General features: G+C 41.0%; 1 protein-coding gene across 2 annotated transcripts in view; it reads right to left on the reverse strand.

Annotated features, from left to right (window-relative positions):
• The window catches only part of COL8A1 (collagen type VIII alpha 1 chain), a 110,315-nt gene extending 90,114 nt beyond the window's left edge, over positions 1-20,201 (reverse strand). The window contains exons 1-2 of one of the 2 annotated variants that reach the window (XM_077342044.1): positions 20,050-20,201; positions 7,412-7,531 (exon numbers count right to left, since the gene is read on the reverse strand). The gene's annotated coding sequence lies outside the window, so the exon portion shown is untranslated. The remainder of the gene's footprint in view (positions 1-7,411; positions 7,532-20,049) is intronic. The other variant, XM_077342045.1, reaches the window with a different exon arrangement.
• Positions 20,202-22,888: the final 2,687 nt, after the last annotated feature.

Genomic DNA, 22,888 nt, shown 5'->3' on the forward strand with positions numbered 1-22,888 from the left:
GTAGCACCACACAGTAATCTAATCTAGATGCTATCAGGGTATGTGAAAAGGCCACACCTGGCCAACTATTAAAAGTTGATCCTAGCTGCATTTGCCACTTGTCTATTCAGCAGTAGGCTCAGGTTGAAGAGTACCTACAAACTATGGGCCTTTTTCTTCAAGGAGAGGACAAAACACCCAAAACAGGTGGGATCTTATACATACACATATATTACTAGGATGGAGACTGGTCACAACAGGTAGAGCTGAGACAAACATAATATTGTTTGCCAATTTTCTGGTTTAGGTAGAGGTTCTTTTTCTTGGCAGTTTCCTATATCTGCATTCATTTGGCAGTCATATTTTGCCCAGATCTAGCCTTTCCATTTATTTCTGAGGTGCAAGTGCTGACTTGTGGTTAAGGCACTAGACTAGGAACTAATTGATCTGTTTTGTGTTTCTTGAGCTGCTACAGTTTTCCAGTATCTTTAGCCAAGTTGCTGAATCTGAGATTCTCCAGGAAGCTCCATCTCACTGCCACAAATTGTCTCAACCCTTCACCTGCAAACAGTACAGAGAAAAGTAAAGGGGAAAAAAGTAAAAGAGAGCCAGCTTGATGTAGTGGTTAGGAGTGTGGACTTCTAATCTGGCGAGCTGGGTTTGATTCCACGCTCCCCCACATGCAACAAATTAGGTGACCTTGGGCTCACCACAGCACTGATAAAGCTGTTCTGACCAAGCAGTAATATCAGGGCTCTCTCAGCCTCACCTAACTCACAGGGTGTCTATTGTGGGGAGAGGAAAGTGAAGGCGACTATATGCCGCTTTGAGAAAAGCAGCATATAAGAACTAACTCTTCTTCTCATAGCACTGTCTCATCACAACTGTAGAATTTTTTTCCACAATTCTCTACCTCTACTCTTGACTAACAGGACTCGCATGGTTTCCCTGCTGTGGCAATTTGCATAGATCAGTTATAACGCAATTTTTTCAGTAACCATTCAGATAGGGTTACTATATTTTGAAAAGCAAAAGAAGAGGACTATTTCAAACTGACTGACTACTTCAAACAACTGATCACTATGACAAGTCTCATTTCAAGTATCCCTACTTATTTAAGCTGTTATCGTTGCAACAAATGATAAATATTTTTAACCTTCCAACCCCAAAAGAAGGCATTTTCACCAGTTTTCTGAAAAGATCCCAAAAGAGGACAGACATCAAAAAAGGACATGTCCTCTAAAAAGATGGCATCTTGTAACCATAATTAAAAAGTCAATCAGTCCCACAAAAATTTTCCAATCCATACAGAATTATATCTCAGAACCAACACAAACAATAAATCTTATAAGCCAGCTACCCCATTTGACTTCTTATTTAGCCAAAGAATGTGTGACTGCAGAAGAACTTGTATGGTTCTTATAAAATCACTACATTTATTTAAAATCTTTTCTAGTCATCACAGATAGAGAGGATAATTATTTGAAACAGACACTAAAAAGTGAGGAACTTAATAACTCTGCCTATATCAAGATTATTCAGAATAAAAATGTCACAATGCTTTAGGAATATCTAAATATTTATGGTGAAGGCCACCCATGTACTTGCGCCCCCAGCTTCCCAGCTAATGAGACGTAATAAACTTGTGACATGAAATCCCATTGCAACTCTTGCATACTGGAGCAACAACAAACACCTTAATATAATGGTATACTGAAAACTTCAGGACAGACAACTTGCCTTGAAAAGGAAGTATAACAATATTTAACTAAGAGTTTTTCAGTTTTTGCTAGGAGTGGCCAAACTGTGGCTCTCCAGATGTCCATGAACTACAATTCACATGAGTTCCTGCTAGCATGTACTGACAAGGGCTTGTGGGAATTGTAGTCCATGGACATCTAGAGAGCCACAGTTTGACCACTCCTGAGTATAGCCTTTCTAAACCTTTTTACTGTTGAGAAACCCCTGAAACAATCTTCAGGTTTCAAGAAACCCCAGAAGTGGGGAAGCATATTAGGTTCTTATCCTATCTATTCTAACCATTCATCTCCTCCAGTTCCCCTGCAGGACACCATTTATGTTCTGCCCAGTTATGCACACTGTAGATCTTGCACTTCCCTTCCAACACCTTCTAGGTTAGCCTCAGAGAGAGAGACAGACACACACACACACACAGAGAATACAACAGCGCTGAAGTAATATCACAGCTAGATTTCACCAGTGTCAAACCAGGACATTGGGCAGTCAACCAAGAGAACCAGGTACAGAAAACACAAGCTGAGCACTAGGACAAATACCACAGTGAGGAACAAGGCAAGGGTCATAGATATAGAGGCATCCTCCCTATTGCTATGTGACCTCCCCTTATTGGCCTGCTGCTCCTCTTAGTCCGCATGCAAAGAAAAGCAAATGGTATGGCATCCTTGGTTTCTATGCTTGTATCCCTGCAATGTTATCATTAAAATAAAAGACAAGTCTATAGATGCTGGTGAACTAGGAGATGGAGATGGAGTCTATGGATTGAGAGCCACTGACCTAAATTAATGAGCAATTTGATAACAAGATACAATTAACATATGAAGACAAGCTAACTATACTTTGCATAAGGTTGGTGGTGGATCATAAAGCTCCAGTTAGAGTAGTCATTTACCTGCTGGCAGCAGCCAACTTCCCACCTGCACACTAGCTAATTTTAGTGGTTGGAGGAAAAAAGGGATAGTTGGTATCAATGGTAAGGACCATGGAGAAATACCCAGCCTAGAGCATCATCTAGAAGTGACAATAAGGCCAACCCCTCTACCCAGAAGTGAAATCACATCCTCTGTGGAATTTGCTCAATTTCTGTGTTAAAGACTAAGTGATTGTGAGAATTCCTAGACCAGCATGGAGCAACTGATGTCCTTCTCAAACTTCACACTCTCAAGGGTCTGTCCACCACTCTCCCAACATTTGCTGTTGCAGGACTGGCAACCCAGTTTCCCTGACATGTGTCTGGCCTGTGTCCATCTACTTCTGCTACTGCTGCTAAATAAGAAACAAATCTAGACCTCTGCTTGATACCATGTGGTGAGCTACTTTCAGAGTAGACAATGATCTGATTCCAATATAAGGCAGTTTCATGCGTTCAATGCACAACAGGGGACACCTCACCTCATGTAAAACAGCACAACAGCCTGTTACATGCTTAAGCACTGAGTTCAGTAGCCAACAGTTCCCCATATACTGCATCCAACTCTTGCATAAACCCATCTTCAAAGACAGGCAGCCAAAACTGCACATATACATACATATATATGGCATATGGCATATATATTCATATGTTTCAATAGACCTTCAAGTAAGCTTTGAGAAAAATCACATTAAATTTAACAGTTCTGTACATTTAGCCTAGAGCAGCCTTTTTCAACCTTTTGACTGTGATGAATCCCCTGAAATAGTCTTCAGGCTTCGAGTAACCCTGGAAGCAATTCAGCTGGCCCCCTGAAGTGACATGGCACCAGAAGTGACAGCGCCCAGACACTCCCACCAGATGGCTGCTGAGAGCTGCTGCCTCTTTCTCTCTCTCTTCCCTCAGCTGACCTCCCCAGCCAAGTCCAGCCCTCTCCTTTCCATCCACAGGAACTCACTGACGTTTGAGGCTGATAAGGAACACCCTCCAAGGAGCATGAGTGTTTATTTGTTTATATAGTTAAATTTATTTATAGTTTATTTATAGTTAAATTTAACAAGCAGGCTTGAGGAGTATTGGGTGGAGGAGAGACAGGGATTGGTTTAAGGTGGGAGTAAGCACACAGGCTCCAACACTTCCCAGGCTCAGAAATCATGCTCAAGAAGGGTGAGGGGAAGCAATGGAAACAACTGGTTCTCTAGCCTAGTTTGTGGCTGAGTCCATTTGTATCAGTCCATTAAGGCAAGAGGGGAATCCACAGACCCCCTCTGGAGTTCCTGTGGATCTCTGGGAGTCCAGGGTTCCTTGGTTGGGAATCCCTGACATAGAGGATTGCACTAGCGGAGTATTGGTGGATGACGGTTAATTTTTGCTGATCCCTCCCTCCTCCCTGATTCTACCCACTCCCAGCTGATTGGCAAATCCCTATTTGTTCCATTTACAATACTTTGTATGTGGACCATTGTGTAGACCAGCCCCATGGCTGCATAAGCTTCATGTGGCTCTAAATTATCAGTCAGATCTGTAGGACCATGTATTTAGGTAAATGACTTCAGCAATGAAGGTCTGAAGGATCACTCACATTTTGATTTAAAAGTCAAATAATCATGGCAAGGATACAGTTCTGCATGTTGCTTTCCATCACAGGACAGTTGAACAATCTCCACAGGTAGCTCAAGCTATGTTTGACTTGACACCTGCTAGTTTTTTCCCCTTTGAATTTAATGTCTCAGATTTTAGCCAGACATGCCCAAGGCAACATATTCTGGTTTAGAAAGTGTAACTAAGTGCCCATCCTGCCTCTGAGCCCAACTCATCCTGTATCATATCCCCACAATGTTATCATTAAAACCTGCTTCAAGTTCCTTTAGTGCTGATAATCAGCAAAGACCTGCCTCCATATGATTGACAGTATTGTTGGATTAGCATTGTCATGCAGTCCCACAAATATTCACACTGAGAAGGGGCTGGGGAAAAGTTCTACACCTCCTCTGACCATTTTCTGTATCTCTTTAGGAGTCTATTTCATATTTTTTGTTGGAAAAACTCTTGTATGCTTCTTAGCAGGGCTGGATAAAGCTGTAATATTTAATGGAGAGTTCCAAGCCCTTTGATGATCCTGAGTGTTTCTCTTTGGGGTTGTGGCTGTGGCCCCTTCAAAGCCACAGATATGAATTATTACTTACTAGAAACCAAAGAATCAGTTTTGGCCTGGACTGCTTTGGAAAGCTGTCTTTTAAATAGTGCCTTGGTTTTATTTCCAGCATGCATTGACAAGTAATGGCATTTTTGGAACAACTAAAACAGGAGAGACTCCATCCTGAAGTCCAGATTAGCATTTTTTTGCAGCAAACAATGTGATTGCTTACTGTAGCACATTTCAGCCAAGTGGAAATGAACATTGAGTTATTTCTTTCCTTGTTTAAAGAACATGTTTTATTTTATTTTTTAAAGTGATACCGGTGGAAGGTGCTAGTTTAGCTGTTAAGAGCAGATCAGAAATGAATCAGAAAATATTCACAAGCAAATTCTCCTGGGTTGCAATGATTAATAAAAATGGCATTTATATCTTTCTAATTTGAGTTCTTAAACTTTTTCAATTTTGGGTGCTGCTGAATTTAGAGATTTGGGAGGAGGAAATGGACTTCAGAGTACTGAAAATTTAACCAGATGATACAGCTTGGTGTAGCGGTTAGGAGCACCAACTTCTAGTCTGACAAGCTGGGTTTGATTCCCTGCTCTTTCTCCACATCAACTAACTGGCTGACCTTGGGCTCACCACAGCACTGACAAAACTGTTCTGACCGAGCTGTAATATCAGGGCTCTCTCAGCCTCACCTACCTCACAGGGTGCTTGTTGCGGGGAGAAGAAAGGGAAGGCGATTGTAAACCGCCTTGAGATTCCTTTGGATAGAGAAAAGCAGCATATAAGAACCGACTCTTCTTCGTCTTGGTCTTTTGTCTTCCATCTTCATATTATGGCTCAAAATTCCGCACTGAGATTAGATTCAGAATAGACCATTCCCTCTTTGGATTTGTCCTCTACTAGGTTTACAGAGTTGAGCATGAACATTACCATTATGCACAGCATAATTGTCCTGTTCTCTAAAGTTTAATCTGAACAATTTGAAGCCAAACATACATGTGGTTGTGGTGACATGAGAATTGTTTTCCATGATGTGTACCCATGTGAATTTTGGCTGTTTGTGAATGATATGTGAGACCAACAGCACAAGTCCTTCCTTCTTAACCAGCACCCTGCCAAGATACCAGGAAAGACACATGTGGTTGTACTACTCATGTGCAGCCACAGGGAAGCTTGGAAGCCAAATATGCCAAATAGCAATTGCATTAAGTGCAAGCTTCTATCATTACTTTGCCATATTCCTAGTTCTTTTGAGGTAGATGTAGAGCTATGCATATGTAGGACATGTATATAGGCATGCTCAAACACTTGCCTGTTCAACTCATATCCTACTTACAGTCATGAAAAGACACTCCCAGATGATGAGGGATCTCAGAGTCTGTGCCCAGCAACAGGGTTGGGGGAACAATCAGGACCTGGATTTCAGCTGACCACACAGATCAACTGGAAATCAGGTGTTTTCCATCCTGGAAGTGTTGCTGTGTCAGAAGTATAACTTCTCTCACCCCTCCAACCCTCTGCTTTGAGAGGAGGAGAAGAAATCTCTTTCTTGTTTTACAATGGGGAGATCAGAAGCAGATCACTTGTGCAGCAATTTTTCTGAGGAGGAGGTAGATCAGAAGCCCATTCCCTGTTGACCGGCCATAAATTAGGTGTCAATTTTTGACACTGCCCCAGCATTTTTCTCGATACAAAGAAATGTTGTGACAACAGAACCCAACTCCCAGCTGATCCCTAGCTATAAACTTGTTCAGCAGGAGATGTTTGGTGCAAACCAAATGTATCTTCAATCAGTTCATGGACTGAACATGGAGATGTTTTTTTTTTTGGGGGGGGGTGCTATGTAATGTTTTCAAACTTTGTATTATTTTGCTGCTGTGAGCCACCATATGCTAGCAGATCTAGGAGTGGTGGCATAGAAATCAATCAATCAATCAAATAAATAAATATCAGGCAGAGTATATTTGACTGTCAACCAGGTTCAGTGCAAAATTTTAAATATCTCTTCTTGTACATCTCCTGAGACTACTAGCAAAGACTCAACTCAACTGGCCTATTAATTTTAGGAGAGTTCAAAAGACACTACCTAAATCACTTCTCAGATATCAATCCCCTCTTTTCTTGTTTGGTTTTTAGCCAGGGCAAGAAGCCAGATTCCCACAATTGATCACAACTTTACATGGAACTCCAATAAAGCACTCAGTATCAAAGTAATGGGAACTGAAGTTGGAATTAAATTTGTGGTGGTGAAAACAAAGATTTTCCTAAACTTTTTGTAAAATATAATTAATGTTATTTTAAAATAAATTTGGCATTAGCATCTTCATTTATGACAAAGTTTGAGTCCAGGGGCACCTTTAAGACACTTCTTCAGATACATGCACACAAAAGCTTATACCTTTTTTATACCTGTTTTATTCAACATTTTTGGTCTTCAAGGTGCCACTGGACTCAAACTTTTTTCTTCTGTTACAGACCAACATGTCTACCCACCTGAATCCATCTTCATTTACGTGACTTCTAACCTTAACTCAAAAACATTAACTAAGAAAGGATTTGAGGCAAAACAAGTTCACAGCATATTAAAAAATATTTTAAAATATGAATAGGAAACTTGCCAAAGGATCAGTAGATCAGATAGATCACTTTGCCATTAGACCACAAGGAGGAAGGAGATGAACACAAGCATCACAGAGATGTAGCAGTGAGGCTGGGTGAATGAAAACCGTCCAATAATTCTGAAAGAAACCAAGACATGAATTTGATGAACCACAGCCCCAAGTATGCAATCTTTTATTAAACTTAACTATGATATCAGAATAATTAACTAAAGCAAATCTAACACAAATATGATAAATATAGGTCCAACAGCAAGCAAGAAAATTACACTTATTATTTATTTATTTATTTTATTTATATCCCACCCCTCACTTGAAGTCTCGGGGCAGCTAACAATGAGGTAAAATACGACATGAGTAAAACATCATAAAACATTGTAAACATAAACATGATTATTAGAAACTTAATGAGCCATACACAAGGATTAGTAACTCTGCCTGCCAATTGGCCATCCACTAATTGACAAAGTAATGTTTTAATAACACAGTGGGGGGAAAAGGGGGAGTGTGTGTAGGGGGAGGGCCATTATTACCTGATTATATCTGTGCTGGCCTCAAATGCAGGCGTGGTGGAAGAGCTCCATTTTACAGGCCCTGCAGAGCTGTTGAAGTTCTGACAGGACCCTGATCTCACTTGGAACCTCATTCTGCCAAGCCGTGGTCAAGGCCAGACACACCTCTTTGGGACTGGGGATCATGAGCCTGTTGACACTGGCAGAGCATAAAGCAAGCGCTGGCAGGGGCTCATGGGAATTGTAGTCCATGGACATCTGGAGGACCATAGGTTGACTACCCCGGCTTTAGGGGACATATTCAGCTAGGCAGTCCTGAAGATACGGTGGAACCGGACTGCATATGGCCTTAAAGTTCGGTCCTCCTGACTTTGACAGAACAGAAAATTTGGATACAGGAAAAAAAATTAGCAGGTGGGGCTACTTGCTGGGAGATGTAATATGCCAGTGTAGGCAGTACTGCATTAAACATCATATCACTTCTGTTAAGGCCAACAGTAGGTTTCCATGGGTCCCTGGAATACCCTGACATGAGGAAGCTGCCAGGGCCCATGACTTCTGGTGGTGCCACCGCTACTGAGCTGTTGCCTACATACTTTCCCTGCCACTTGCCAGTACCACGTCCCCCTCATCTGCTTGGGGCTATACTACCCATATTCCCTGTCACAAGCACAGTGTCAATGGGGAAGGATATGCAAGTGGTGCAGAGTGGTGGTGCCATAAGAGAAAGGAGAACTTCCAGGAAGAGGAAGGAGACTTAAGCAGGTGGTAAGTACTAAAGGGAAATCCATGAAGGGGGCTGGTGGTTGCCAAGAGAGGCAAGGGGGCCTTGAGCACTCTCTGCCAAGGGTCCCCCAAAATCCAGAACCAGCCCTGCCTGATGTCCAGAGACCCTTTCACCACAGCACTCCATACACATCATGCCTGCCCCCCCCATATTATTGCATGTAGGGCTGCAGCTGGAGATATCCTGCTATTACAACTGGTCTCCAGATGACACAGATTAGTTCACCTGGGGCAAATGACCACTTTGGAAGGCAGTCTCTATAGCCTCACACCCCACTCAATTCACAGAATCACAGAATCATAGAGTTGGAAGGGGCCATACTGGCCATCTAGTCCAACCCCCTGCTCAACGCAGGATCAGCCCAAAGCATCCCAAAGCATCCTGATGTGGAGAATTCCCCCCTCCCCAAACCTTGCCCTCCTCAGCTCTACCACCAAGATCTCCAGGTATTTCACAACCCAGATCTGTCAACCCTTGAGGCATGTGAGATCAGTTCCAGCAGATCTGGGGGAAAACCATTAGACCATCATTCACTGCTTCCAGATCTTCCAGCTCCATACCCACTAGAAAATGGGAGACTGACCCAATGTTGCAGGGCCTCTGAGATAGTTGGAAAGGGTGCCTGGAGAAAGCAGCAAAGCTCAGCTCTGTTTCCTTCATTGTCACATCAGGCAATTCTTAAATAAAGTTGGAAAGAAAGGACTTCTGCTAGGCTGCAGATCCTGGCAGATGCCCGAGTATCTTGACCCCTTCATACTACTCAGATATGCAGTGGTTTTCATGTAATCAATACATATAACACACATCAGACAAGTAGCTTAGCTAGAATCACACAGATATGCCATTTTAATGAACCAGCCTCTGCAACTTTCCTAAATGCATGAGAAAGAGACGGAGGATTTTCCTTCTCTGAATACCACACATCATTCCACAGGAAACACTGGCATTAACCTCCAATTGAAGGCTTAGGAAGGGATATCTGTTTGTCTGTTACATTCCCACTCTTCCTCCTGGGAAATTCAAGAATGCATACACAGTCCTGTCTTCCTCACAACATCCCTGTGAGGTGAGTTGAGTTGACTGGCTTGAGATCACCAGTGAGTTCCATGTGAAGTGGGGACTTGAGCGCAGGTCTCCCCATTCCCACTTCCCACTCAAACACTCTGAACCACTCTGTCTACGTGCTTGTCTGAACATAATGTTAGGTGTCTTTTGGGTTTCAATGTGATAGTCAGTCTTCACATTTTTCTGTGTATGATCCCCTGCCATCACTAAATATGGGCACTAAGCTGTGCCATGGCAGAGCCAATGAGAAAGGTGAAGGGAGGGACCTCCCATGCCATGTCTGACAACTATTCTGACTGAAACTCGAGCTCTCAGTTAGCTTCTCCCTCTCAGGAAAGGAATTGTTAGCATGCACGGCAACTGCCAATGGAGAATATGGAACAGGAGATGCAAAGGAAAGAGCCCTTATGTAGAAACCGCCCCTATGTAAATTCAGTCCTGAAGATATCCAAAAATGAAGATGAAACTGATTCCAAGATATGTTTTTTTTTAAAAACCCAAACCCTTCTATGTATTACTCAACTTTAATGAGATTGATTGTTCTATAACACACTTGCCTTTTTTTGCTTTCCAAACTGCACAATATACCTTGAAGGTTTTGCGATATGTAGCATGAAACAGACAGTTTCTTTTCTTGCTGCTGTTCTTCCTCTGCTGCCTTAATGAAAGGTTTTTTGTTGTTGTTTTTTTTGCAGCTGGTATCATGATTAACAAAAATCTCAAGGGTGTTTGTTTGTTTGTTTTGTTTCAATTTCAATGACTTCCTTTGGGGCCTATTTGACTGACCAGGGGATTAGAAAATAATATGTTTGGTTAGGGATTTAAACACACAACAGGCATAATATCCATCAGTTTGTGGTAAATTGCATCAGATATAATAAATAATCTTATACGATTTTCCTGGTTGTAGAGTCCAATTGCAGTGGCCGGTCATGGTTCAGAATTCCAGAGCTTTTTTTCCCCTGAAAGGAGATGGTTCTTCTGCACGCTAGCAGGGGCTAATGGGAATTGTAGTCCACGGACATCTGGAGGGCCGCAGTTTGACTACCCCTGGTTTGGGTGGTTCAGCTGGCAGGATTTAGCAGAATTTTTCTGTCCTTCAGGAATTCTGTGTCACCAGATTGCACTTCTGTCAAAATTTACTAGATCTGCAAACTGGAATGTGTGGCCCACTAGACATGCACAGACAGAACAGTCATCAGTTTACTGCAAATTTGCAGCTCTGGGAATAGAGTTTATAGCCTCAGCACTGCAAGCTGTTGACCACCCAGCTGGCAGACAGAAGTGGAAAAGACGACAGGAGTGGATGTTTAACAAGATTGTAATTTGCATCTTCATAAAAAAAGAAAAAACTAGATGTAGTGCATCCAAATGATATCTGCATTCTAAGGGGCAGTCTACACAAACCGATTTAAACCAATTTTAACTATAGCTTGAACTGTTATGACTCCCAACTTAATACAATGCAAATCAAACAATTCTCAGTACCATCCCGAATATCTGGGAAGAAGCCATGAAAGTTAAAACTATTTTTCATTCTGTAGTATAGATGTGTTTATGAACGGGAACACCATTCATGTGGCCAAGCACAGCCAATTAAAAGGTTTGGAATCTTAAATGAACTTTTTTGTTCAAAGAAGGAAGGCAGGTATACCTCTCAAAAGATATATCATAAAAATTAATCATTTCAATTGAGACAGTGTTTTGAGAACTCTATTGGCTTTTCCGCACATTTTAAAAAATAGCGTTACTCCAGCGCAATGGCGTAATGCTAGAAAAAATCACGTCTCCGGCAATTCCTCGCCTCCTGGCTCCTCTGCCACCCTCTCGCACGTCTTGCCACTCCACACGCCTGCTTGAAATGGTGGAAGAGGGGAATGCACTAGACACGCTCCTCTCTTCAGCCTGTCAATCAAGACAGGCGGCCAGTCACCTTTCTCTCTCTTTTAAAGGGACCACGATTCAAGCTAATTTTTTTTTAATTAAAGTGCTCTGTTTAAACCCCTATGCATCTATTCATGCATAGGCTTTTAACATAAATGCATAGGGCTTTTTGTTTTTTACAGCCACTTCTCTTTGAATCCTGATCCTTGTAGCTTTTAAGAAATGATCTTTTTTCCCATTGGGGGGGGGGGGGGGGGGAAGAGGCATGTTTTGTGTGTAAACTGATGGGGGAAAGGTTTTTGTTGCTCTGCCTGGGCGATTATATGCCTATTCATTGCTCCAGGCAGTTTGTATCAAAAAAATAAGAAGCCCCATCCCCAGGAGAAGGGAGAGGGAGGTGGGTGCAAGGGCAGACTCTGGAGCTGGAGATAGTGCTACTTCAGCTATACACATTCCCTTGGTGTGTGGCTTGCTGGTAGCTCTCCTCCTGCTTGCGCTACATGTTATCTACATGTTATCATGTTATCTGTACTGTTTTTATTCCAGTTCCATGTAAACCGCCCTGAACCTCAGGGGAGGGTGGTATATAAATAAATAAATAAATAAATAAATAAATAAATACATACATACATACATACATACATACATACATACATACATACATACATACATAGTTGAGGGAATCCAGTTTATGCGATTCCCCCACTAGTGCTTTAAAATGGAGGATGTAGCTGTCGGTTTGCTGCTGGGTCGCTGGATGCTGACATCGTGCAAAGCACCAATAATATGGCCTTTGCAAAAGGTAAGTATTTCACTATTTTTCCTGGGTGCACAAATGCCCTGTCAATTCCACAGAGCAATAAACACAAAGCACATGAGGCAATATGTTTAAGAGAAAGAATTAACTGATGTACCATGTACCCCATGCCAAAAGGTGCCAGGAACCAGATCACATTCTTCATATTTCACTTAAAAGAAACTTCCCTGAGATAATCCTGGCTCATTCGCCCCAGTTGTTTTCAGCAAAACCAAAAGAAAACAGCTTTGTTTTGATGGCAGTAGGGGTCTCGTATTCTTTTGAGAGAATGAGCAGCTACAAATTACTATCACTCATCTAAGAAGTTCTAGTGACGGATACTGGATACTGGCATTTCAAGGTTGGTTAGGAAATACATTGTCAGTTCCAAGAATAACGGCAATCTTTTGATTCCTTTTCAAGTGGATGGAATTGATCTTTGAAAAGAATTCTTTCCCCTAAAAAACTAAAATTTCAGAACAAAGTTTAAGTCCAGTGGCACTAAGACTAACAAAGTTTTATTCAAGGTGTAAGCTTCCATGTGCATGAAACATTCGAAATAAAACATTCCATTATGGCATTTTTAAAAAATGTGTAAATGTTTTATTTTGTTTGGATATCTCAGAGACATTTTGTTTTGACTTGCTGAAACAAAATGTTTTGACTCAACTCTCATTGGCTTAGAACGGCTGTAAAGACTACATTTTTGGAACATGTTGAGCTAATAACTATTTCAAGACACCATTAGAGGATTCACTCAGCACATCATCAAAGGAGAGAGTTAAAAACTTAATCCAAGCTATAGAATTTGAGGCTACTCGCTTACTACCATATTGAGAATGATAATAATGATTCGTTTCCTTGAATCTCACAGCTACATCATCATCATCAGCAGTACTACTACTACTAGTAGTAGTACTGCTGATGATGATGATGTAGCTGTGAGTAGTAGTAGTAGTAGCAGTAGTAGTAGTAGCAGTAGTAGTAGTATCTTCACCAATTTGCTTCTGTGACCAGAAGTCACAAGTAGCAACAGAATAATTAAATAATACATAAACCCTTAAATGACATTTGCCATTAACAGATGGTTCAGTCCATATTGTACTTAGTTACCAATCGAGTTGACAAGTTCTCTTGATATGCCTGGCTAGAACAAAACTGAACACTGTGCATGCAGTAATCCAAATCAAAACATCACAGCGTGAGCAATTCATTAGTTCACAGAGATGGCAACTAGAATCTTAAATTCTCCTGTCTTCTATAACTGCTAACTCAACTTGATGTAACAAAGCGTGCAGAAACAAAACAGATTGCAAAGCAGACAGCATTTTAATATGGGAAAATTAATTTCTTTTTCTTTTCCTGTGTATTTAAAGCTATTATTTAGCCTTGTAAAAATTACCACTTGTAAACACCAGATCAGCCCTGCTGAGTAAACTATACCACCTTTGTGTTTTAATGTAAACCACAAACAGAACCACCCCACCCGAACTGAACAGTGAATGTTTCCTAAATGAAGGGTTTATGTAAGCGTAGCCAGCCTTCAGGTGGGGTCTGAAGATCTCACAGAATTACAACTGATCTCCAGATGATAGAGACCAAATCCCCAGAAGGAAATGGCTGCTTTGGAGGGTGAACCTTATGGCAATTGCACCCTCCTGAGGTTCCTCCTCTCCTCCCACCTTGCCTTCCATAGGCGTCACCCCTAATCTCCATGAATTTACCAACCTCGAGTTGGAAACCCTACGAATGACCTTTAGAGCAAGAGTTCGCCCCCCCCCCCAAATCTTGGAACTATTTATTGAAAACAACCAAGATCGACACAGTGTCTGCCTTAATCTCCTGTTTTTCAGCAGAACTTAAGAAACTTAAGAAACCACAGGTGATCAGGTCCATATAAAGGAATCAAAAAATACAGATCATATTCTGATTAGTATAGCTTCCTGTGCTTGGAAGCAGGAAATCCCTTAAGGATTTACCTAATGAGCATTTTTAAAAATAATTTACATTAAAAATGGTTTTCACTTTGTTCTGAAAACTGCAGTTTTCATTATCTAACATTTATATCAAATTGTAACAGCTTTACTCTTACAGGGTTCAAGCTCATGAATGGCACTCCAGCAGTTTATTAATTATTATTATTATTTCTTAAATTTCTTAAATTCATTATATTTTGTTTATTTAGTCATTAGATTCCATTGTTGTCACTGCCTGCATATTTTCTATAGAATGCTGGCAGGGGCTCATGGGAATTGTAGTCCATGAACATGTGGAGGACCACAGGTTGACTACCCCTGTTCTATAGGAATGGCAACAGTTGTCCATAGGGCATCAATACCTTTGGGACACTAATATGGGCAGGACTTCATCCATCCATTCCGACAGACTTTGAGGAAAGCTCAATGGGTAAACTCTTTCTGACCCACAATGCCCTCTACACCAGAGAGCTACTGAAGAGTTCCTTCCACTGATCCAGAAAGACAAGCTAGAGAACATCCCATGCCAGACTTGGGTATTACTGTTATCCCCAACCAACTGTACGGTTATGGTTACCCACTCAGAAGATGGCCTGGGGATCATAAATGACAGTATAAAATTAGTACCTTTCATTCCCCTCCCTCCAAAAAACATGTTCTCTTTAATTCCTTGGTATAACGATAGGGTCTCAAAATACATCAGGCCAGGTTCCACAGTTCACCTGAATTCATATCAGATGTTTGCAACTCATCTCACACTGAGGAAGGATCTTTCCCCATACATACAAATTTCTATTAATTTCTAATTAATTTAATTAATGTAAAAGGAGAATAAAGCCTTTAAGTGAAGAGTTATAGGCCACAAATATGGACCAAGTTTATGAAATTATGCATCTGTACCTGACAGCGGGAATTTCAAATGATGCAGCTCTGGGACCCACTGACTTGCTGCGCCATTCCAGCAGGAAGATGTAGGTAGGCATTGAGTGTATTCTAGGTGACAATTGGGATATTCCTGGAACTTTGAGGGTGGAGCCTAGGGTGGATGGAGATCAGAGAAGGGAGAGACCTAGCTGTCTAACCTCCAAAGTAGCCATTTTTTTCCAGAAGTGATCTCTGTAGTCTGAGGATCAATTGTAATTCTAAGAAATTTCCAGGCTCCACTTCATGGTTGACAACCCTCATGAGGGTACTAGGCTGGATAAAGGAATTTGAAAGGATACAAATGTGTTTTGGGGGGTTCATAAGAACACTTTCTTAACTTAGATGAGGCAAGAGATGCCTGTGAGGTAACTGGGCTTGCATTAATAGAAATCTCCTAGTGAACATTGTAGTTAACAAAGGCGAATCATGCCTCAGATGCTCATAGGAAAAGAATATTCATTTAGCAAAGTAAACTAAAATGGTTCAAGCAAGTTGCACTATAGAGGAAACTTAACAGAGAAGCCACCAATCTAACCTGGAGAAACATTACCTCCTGACCTCAAACCAAACAAAATAAAAAAGAAGGCATTTGAGAACATCCTTCAGAAAAAAACAAAAAATGGACCAAAGCATTATTTGTATTTTAGCAATAAGGGGATGTGAAGGGAGAAGATAACCATTATCCGAAAATGCTGGAATCTGTCTGAAAGATGCTGAAAAGTATCCTTGTTTACTACAATCAATTTAAGAGCAGACCTTAAGCTTCATATCCCCTAAATCAGGGGATGAGTGAAACCATGAGCCTCTGCCAGCAAACGCTGGCAGGGGTTCATGGGAATTGTAGTCCATGGACATCTAGAGGACCACGGGTTGACTAGCCCTGCCCTAAATCAAATCCAGCAGTTTCTACTACAGACCAACAGGGCTACCTTCTGAAACATAAGCAAAGAAGACTGTATTCCAGTGAATATTCTGGTGGTGCATATCCATTCAGAGACAGCATTCATTTTCCTTTATTCCAAACCCAGCAGATTTGGTTAGAACCCTGGGGGACTTAGAACAGATAAGAAACCTGTAGGTAAAAAAAATGAAATTGAACCTATCCTAAACAGTAGCTCATAGGAACATATCCTGAAGAAATGTGAAAATTTAATACATTGTGCAATGACTTTTCTCTGTGCTCCAGTTGCTTTTGTGTGGGGTACGAAGGGAAATCAAAAGGAAGTGGTCTAACAATGCAGGCTAGGTAAGAAGTCAAAATGGTGCTCTGCTATTGAGAATGAGTGATGCGTTCTTCAAGGCTGTGTTTTCTTATGAGTACACGTCTATAGTTTCACTCAATGCAGGGCTAGTATCTATTGCTGTAAAAAATTTGCCTGGCTGTTAAGACCTTTGCTAGCTTTGGGTGGAAGGGGCGGCTATTAGGCATTACACCAGTGGTTCTCAGCCTGGGGGTCGGGACCCCTTTGGGGGTTGAATGATTGTTTCACAGGGGTTGTGGCAGGGTGAGCAGCTTGGCTGGGGGGCACCGCCACCATTGCTGCTCCTCCTGAAGGCACCCACCAATTTATATACAATTTATAACCAATTTATATACAATCATGAACAATGGATCTTCACGCCTTTGGTCAGTTTCGGTTTAATTTCTGTGAAAGAACACTTGCATAATTTTATGGTCGGAGGTCACCACAACATGAGGAACACTATTAAAGGGTCATGGCATTAGGAAGGCTGAGAACCACTGCATTACACCATCTTGGTTGTGGTGCTTCAGGATCAGACCGATTTTGCCCAGGCCTTTAGTGGCTTCTGTTTCAATATCTATCTATCTATCTATCTATCTATCTATCTATCTATCTATCTATCTATCTATCTATCTATCTATCTATCTATCTATCTATCTATCTATCTATCTATCTATCTATCTATCTATCTATCTATCTATCTATCTATCTATCTATCTATCTATCTATCTATCTATCTATCTATCTATCTATCTATCTATCTATCTATCTATCTATCTATCTATCTATCTATCTATCTATCTATCTATCTATCTATCCCATCCATTTCTTTGAACATTATTTAGCTGAACCCTGGTAGCATACTCCTATGCATCCTATCCACTGGAACAATAATAACTCAGAATAGGATTGCACCCTTTAACAGAGTTGCCAACTCTAAGTTGTGAACTCCTTGGATATCTGGAGTGGGGTTTGAAGACAGGAGTGACCATTGAAATGCCATTAAGCGCAGCCTCCATAGCTGTCAGGGGAATTGATCTCTGTAATCTGAACATTGGCTTGACTTCCGGGAGATCTTCAGATCCACCTGGAGGTTGCCAACTGTTCCCATTAATTTTCTAGGGTCTACCTTTGTTGCAGATTTTACATATACAGAAATCATGCATGGCTGTATATATCAATGTTTGCAAGTCACCTTGAGGACTATAACTGACCTGCAAGGGAGAAATACCTTCATCAAACACATCGTTACATTATTATACTTTTGACATGACTCATTGGTTAACTAGGAGCACTATTGTTTTACAGCAACATGTTAATTTATAAGCTGCTCGTACTTTGATTAAACTAAGCAATATTTTGTTCACCACAAGTGCACATACTGGTAGGGGCCATTGTTTCATTGCTGAAGTAATCACACTTTCCTAACAAATCTCGAAAGTGCATTTAGTGAGAGATAATTATTTTTCTTCATTGCCCATCCATTCCTTTTACTAGCCCAATAGTGTCAACTGATGCTCAGGTCTATTTCCAAATGAAAATGAAGGCGTCTGCAAGATAGTCCAGTTTTTATTAGGGATCTATTTCATCTCACCATCTGTATGCACTACCATTTTCAAATGCAAAAACCCCAACACATTTCCCAGCCGCCAACCTATTTCAGGCATGCAACAGTTCTGTGTTAAATGCATTTTGTGAGGAGTTTTCTTCTGAGAATACTGCTTGAAATACATTTTCAGAGTTGTTTGGTTAAGAGGAACTTGCGTGATAAATGGAATTTCACAGTAGGATCTTATTTTAACCAGAATTCTTCAGATAACACATTCCTGAAATTATAGCCTTTCACTTTTTTCCCTTGAAGACTAAAACTTGATGATAAATAGCTAACTGAACAATAATTACCAACACGGTGCTACATTATCTTTTAGGGAAACCAAAATCTCCTAAACTTGCCTTCACAAAATAATGTGTATCTGGGGTGTGTGTTTGTTGTTGTTTAAAAAAAAAACAAATTTCCCCTATCCAATTTTAAGCATGAAGCAAAATGTTCTCTACTTTAATGGCAATTTCAGAGGACATCAGACTCTTATGTAACTTTTGGTTGGATTTTTTCCATGCTACAACAGAGATAAAATTTCAGATGCTTACTGTACAATAAAAAAAAAGAATTGTATCAAGCAGTTAAATGAAAGTTATACTGAGTTTGTGGTATCCCACAAGGTATATTAAGAGGCATTGTTTTGCATGCATATAGAGACTATAGGAAATAATATTCTGTAACAAGAAGACATTGTTTGGCAAAAGAGTTTTCCTTGTACCCTGTAAAGTGCCAAATGGTTTGATGGCTTTGCACATGTGATAATTAAAAGTAACAAGGAGTGTGACTGAAAGAATTCAGAAATGGTTTATAGAAGCTGAATTTTTTTCTGGGTACACTCTGTTATTTCCAGCGGTCATTCCTGATCACTAGTATTTCAGAACACCATGAAGGCATTCTTGGATTAGGATTTCTACAATGGAATTTCTTTGAGAAGGTGACTGTGTGGTTAAATGACTTGGTGCATGTGCAATATGAGGAACCAGCAAGAGCGAATGAGCTGATTTCTGTCAGGCCAGTGCAGATAACCCGCGAGCTGAATTAAAGAAGGGCTTTCAAAGAATTTCTGCTCTTAATGCCTCACATTTGCTGGCGCTTCCTACTGAGGCGAGGAAATGTAAACACAACAGTCTCACTATTTGTCCCTTTAGACACCATTTCAGCACATCTGGGAAGGGGACACAGATCCTTAGCAGTTTATCTTCTTACATGTACAGAGATCTCAAGTGTCATTCATCTGCACGTTGCAGCTGGTTCTGTAGTTTAAAGAAAGGCAATCTTGGTCTCCAAACACATTCTTCGGATACCCAGCGGCACAATTTGTCCCTGTCGCAAACATCCACCTGATTCGTGTTCTTCTGTTTGGGTAACAATCCAAGTATGCTTTATTTTCAAAGCAGTAAAACATGCCAAAGATGCCCTTTGCAAAAGATGGGGGAGGGCTTCCTCAGAACTGCCAAAAGGCAAGTTTCTAATACTAGCAGACAAAACATCGTAGATTTCTTTAAAAGTGCACTCCTCTTGGGTTTCTAACCCCAAAATCCTCTGGGGTTTTATCATTAAGACACAAGACAGAAATTTAAAATGCCACATAACACTTCCAAGAGTATTTCTTTAGCCAGAGGGGGGGGGTATAGAAACAGCCCCAGCTTCTCAGCCACAGATGATATATATTTCCCAGTAATTTCAGCAATCTTCTTTTCGTTTTTAAAACTCACTACTGTGCTACTTGTCAATTGAAAATGACCCAACCAATCAACCAGCCAGCACCCTCTAGAGAGTAACAGCAGAGCTGGCATTACCACTAAATATCCAGCTGCCGCTGAGGCATTGAAAAGAGAAACATTCTTTACCTTGAATACGCAGGACTCAAGGAGAGGAGATCACTGGTTCACCACACGGAGACTGAAAAAGTGCTCTGATCAGCTGCCGGTAGCATGCAGTTAGCTTTTAAGTGCAGGTGGGAGGAGCTGTAGTTCATAGTAGGTGGGCAGACAGACAGCAAAGCAGACAGTAGCCAGAAGCCACTAGGCACAGGAGATTCTGTTCCACTGGGAATGAGAAACAAGTGTATGCCACTAAAACCCCCCACAACATCCTGATTTATTTTGTTTTATTGCAAAGCATTCGTGTTCTGAAACACTGTTAAGTTAGAATGATGTCGTCCCCATTCTTTCAAGTTAGGAGTTCTGCCAGTAGTGAATATAACAGCTCATCCTACATTAAAGGATCGTCATAAACAGGATGCTGATTCTTTAGAGATAAATGGGCTTTCTCAATCAGATCTGATGGTTTTGGGGTTCAATGCTGCCTACCAATTCCAGAATCTCAGTCCTGTCAAATTCTAGAGAATCCTGCCAGCAGATGGTTGCGGTTCATAGGTAAGCATCTGTAGTTGGTCCAAGGTTCAGTCCCAGTCAAAGGATCTCTGACAGCGAGTGATCGAGAAGACCCCTTACCACCAAGACCATGGAAAGCTGCTGCAAGGTAAAGAAGCCAGGCAGATCAATGGTCTGATTCAGTACAAGGCAATCTCATAGTTCAATGTAAATATTCAGAACCTTCTCACTTCCTCGTTAACACGCTTCAATAAATGGGCTGTTAAGGTAGGAAAAAGCTAGAGGCGAGTGTTCTCATGTATATTATAATCTGTTTGAGAGATTATAATTCACAAACCATGGAGCAGATATTATTCTGCATCATTTAATACAGAATAAGTGGATCTCATCTTGTGGGATGAAGCACCGTCCAAGAGTAAGCGTGGCTGCATTAAATGTTGGGTTACCACCAAATCAGAAAAAGAACACATTTTATTCCAAATGTTTTTCTCTCACATTTCTGAAAAATTCTAGAGAAAAATGGTAATAAGTACATCATGTTGGAACTGTGTGATTCAATCCACTATGTATGGAATTAGTCAGGAGACTCAAGGCCAGGACCTCCAAAGTAGCCTTCTCAGAAGTGCTGCCTGTTGCACACTCAGGGCCACATAGAAAGGCACAAATTTGGAGTCTCAATGGCCCATTCCGCACACAATAGATAATGCACTTTCAATGCACTTTAGAAGTAGATTTGGCTGTTCCCCACAAGAAAATCCAGCTGCCAAAGCACATTGAAAGTGCATTATCTATTGTGTGCGGAACAGGCCAATGTAACGATGAGACAATGGTATAGAGAGGAAGGGTTTAACTTTGTTAGGCGCTGGGATGCTTTTTAAAACAAGTAATATGTATGCAAAAGAGATGGCTTCCAGAGAAAGAACCAGGCTGCTAGTGCTTAAAATCAAAAAGCTGGCAGAGCAGTTTTTAAACTAAATCCTGGAAGAATGTCTTTGGTTTGGGATGGCTCATCTCTAAGAGATGGAGGGGGAGCTGTCACTGTTCCAGAGGGAATTGATGCAGACTGGCCACTGAGAGGGTAACAAATAATATTGACTACATGATAAGGTCTAGGGGGCACAGGAAGAAGGCTGCAAGCCTGAAATTTCTGGGGAATTATAGATGTTTATATGCAAATGCTAGGAGCCTCTGAGGTAAAATTGGGAGTTGTAATGCGTAGTGTCAGAGGAGAACATAGACATTGTGGGCATTTCAGAAACATGGCACAATTAGGATAATCAGTAGGACACAGTGATTCCGGGATATAAATTATTTTGGAAGGATAGGGAGGGAAGGGTTGGATATGGAGTGAGAGCACATACAGTCTAGTAAAACTGAGGATCTAAGAGAAATAGATCCACTTACAGAAATGCTATTAGTGAGCCCAAAAGGAAGCTTAATTCTGGAAGCTTGTTATTGTCTGCCAGATCAAAGCTAAGAGAGTGATTTTAAAAAGGCAAAAGAATTAAGGAACTGTGTCATAATATATGACATTAACTACCCACACATTGGGTCAATTATGTGTTCCTGTCAGAAGAGATTGGGTATCTAGATACTTTCAATTATTGGCTTTCTAGATACTTTCAATGACTGTGCCATGGAGCAGATGGCCCCAGAACCTACCAGGGGGAAGTAGTCATGGACTTGGACCTAAATGATGCTCAAGACGTAGTGAGACATATAAATATCATAGCGACAATTGGGAACAATTGCTATTAACATTTATATAAATAGGGAGTTAGCCCAAAAGACCAACACAACCACACTTAACATCTCTCAAATGAGGGGGGTTGTGAATGAGATTATAGGAAAAGTAAGGAATGCCAGCTCTCTTTGGGAAGTTTAGAGACTATTTAAAATTACTGTCCTAGGAGTTCCGACACAAATGGGCAGTTTTCACACTGAAAGGTGATAAGCAGTGGGGCATCACAAAGCTCAGTACTAGGCCCAGGTCTTTTCAACTTGCTTATTAATAATTCAGATTTGGGGGTAAGAAGTGAAATGATTACATTTGCAAATAATGCTAACTTGTTCAAGGTGGCGAGACTTGTTCAAGGTGGCGAGAGGATTGTGAGATGCTCCAGAGGGGTCTGTTGAAGGTCGGCGAGTGAGCGTCAATGTGGCAAATGAAGTTCAGACTGGGCAAGTGCAAAGTGATGCACACTGGAGCCAAAAATTCTAACTACATATATCCATTAATGGTGTCCAAACTGGCAGTAACTGACCGTGAGAGAGATCATGGAATAAAGTCAACTTACTGAAAATGTTGACTCAGTGTGCAGCTATAATTTTTAAAAAGGCAAATGCTATTCTA

The sequence above is a fragment of the Paroedura picta genome, chromosome 6 (genome assembly GCF_049243985.1).
Source record: "Paroedura picta isolate Pp20150507F chromosome 6, Ppicta_v3.0, whole genome shotgun sequence".
NCBI lineage: Eukaryota > Metazoa > Chordata > Lepidosauria > Squamata > Gekkonidae > Paroedura > Paroedura picta.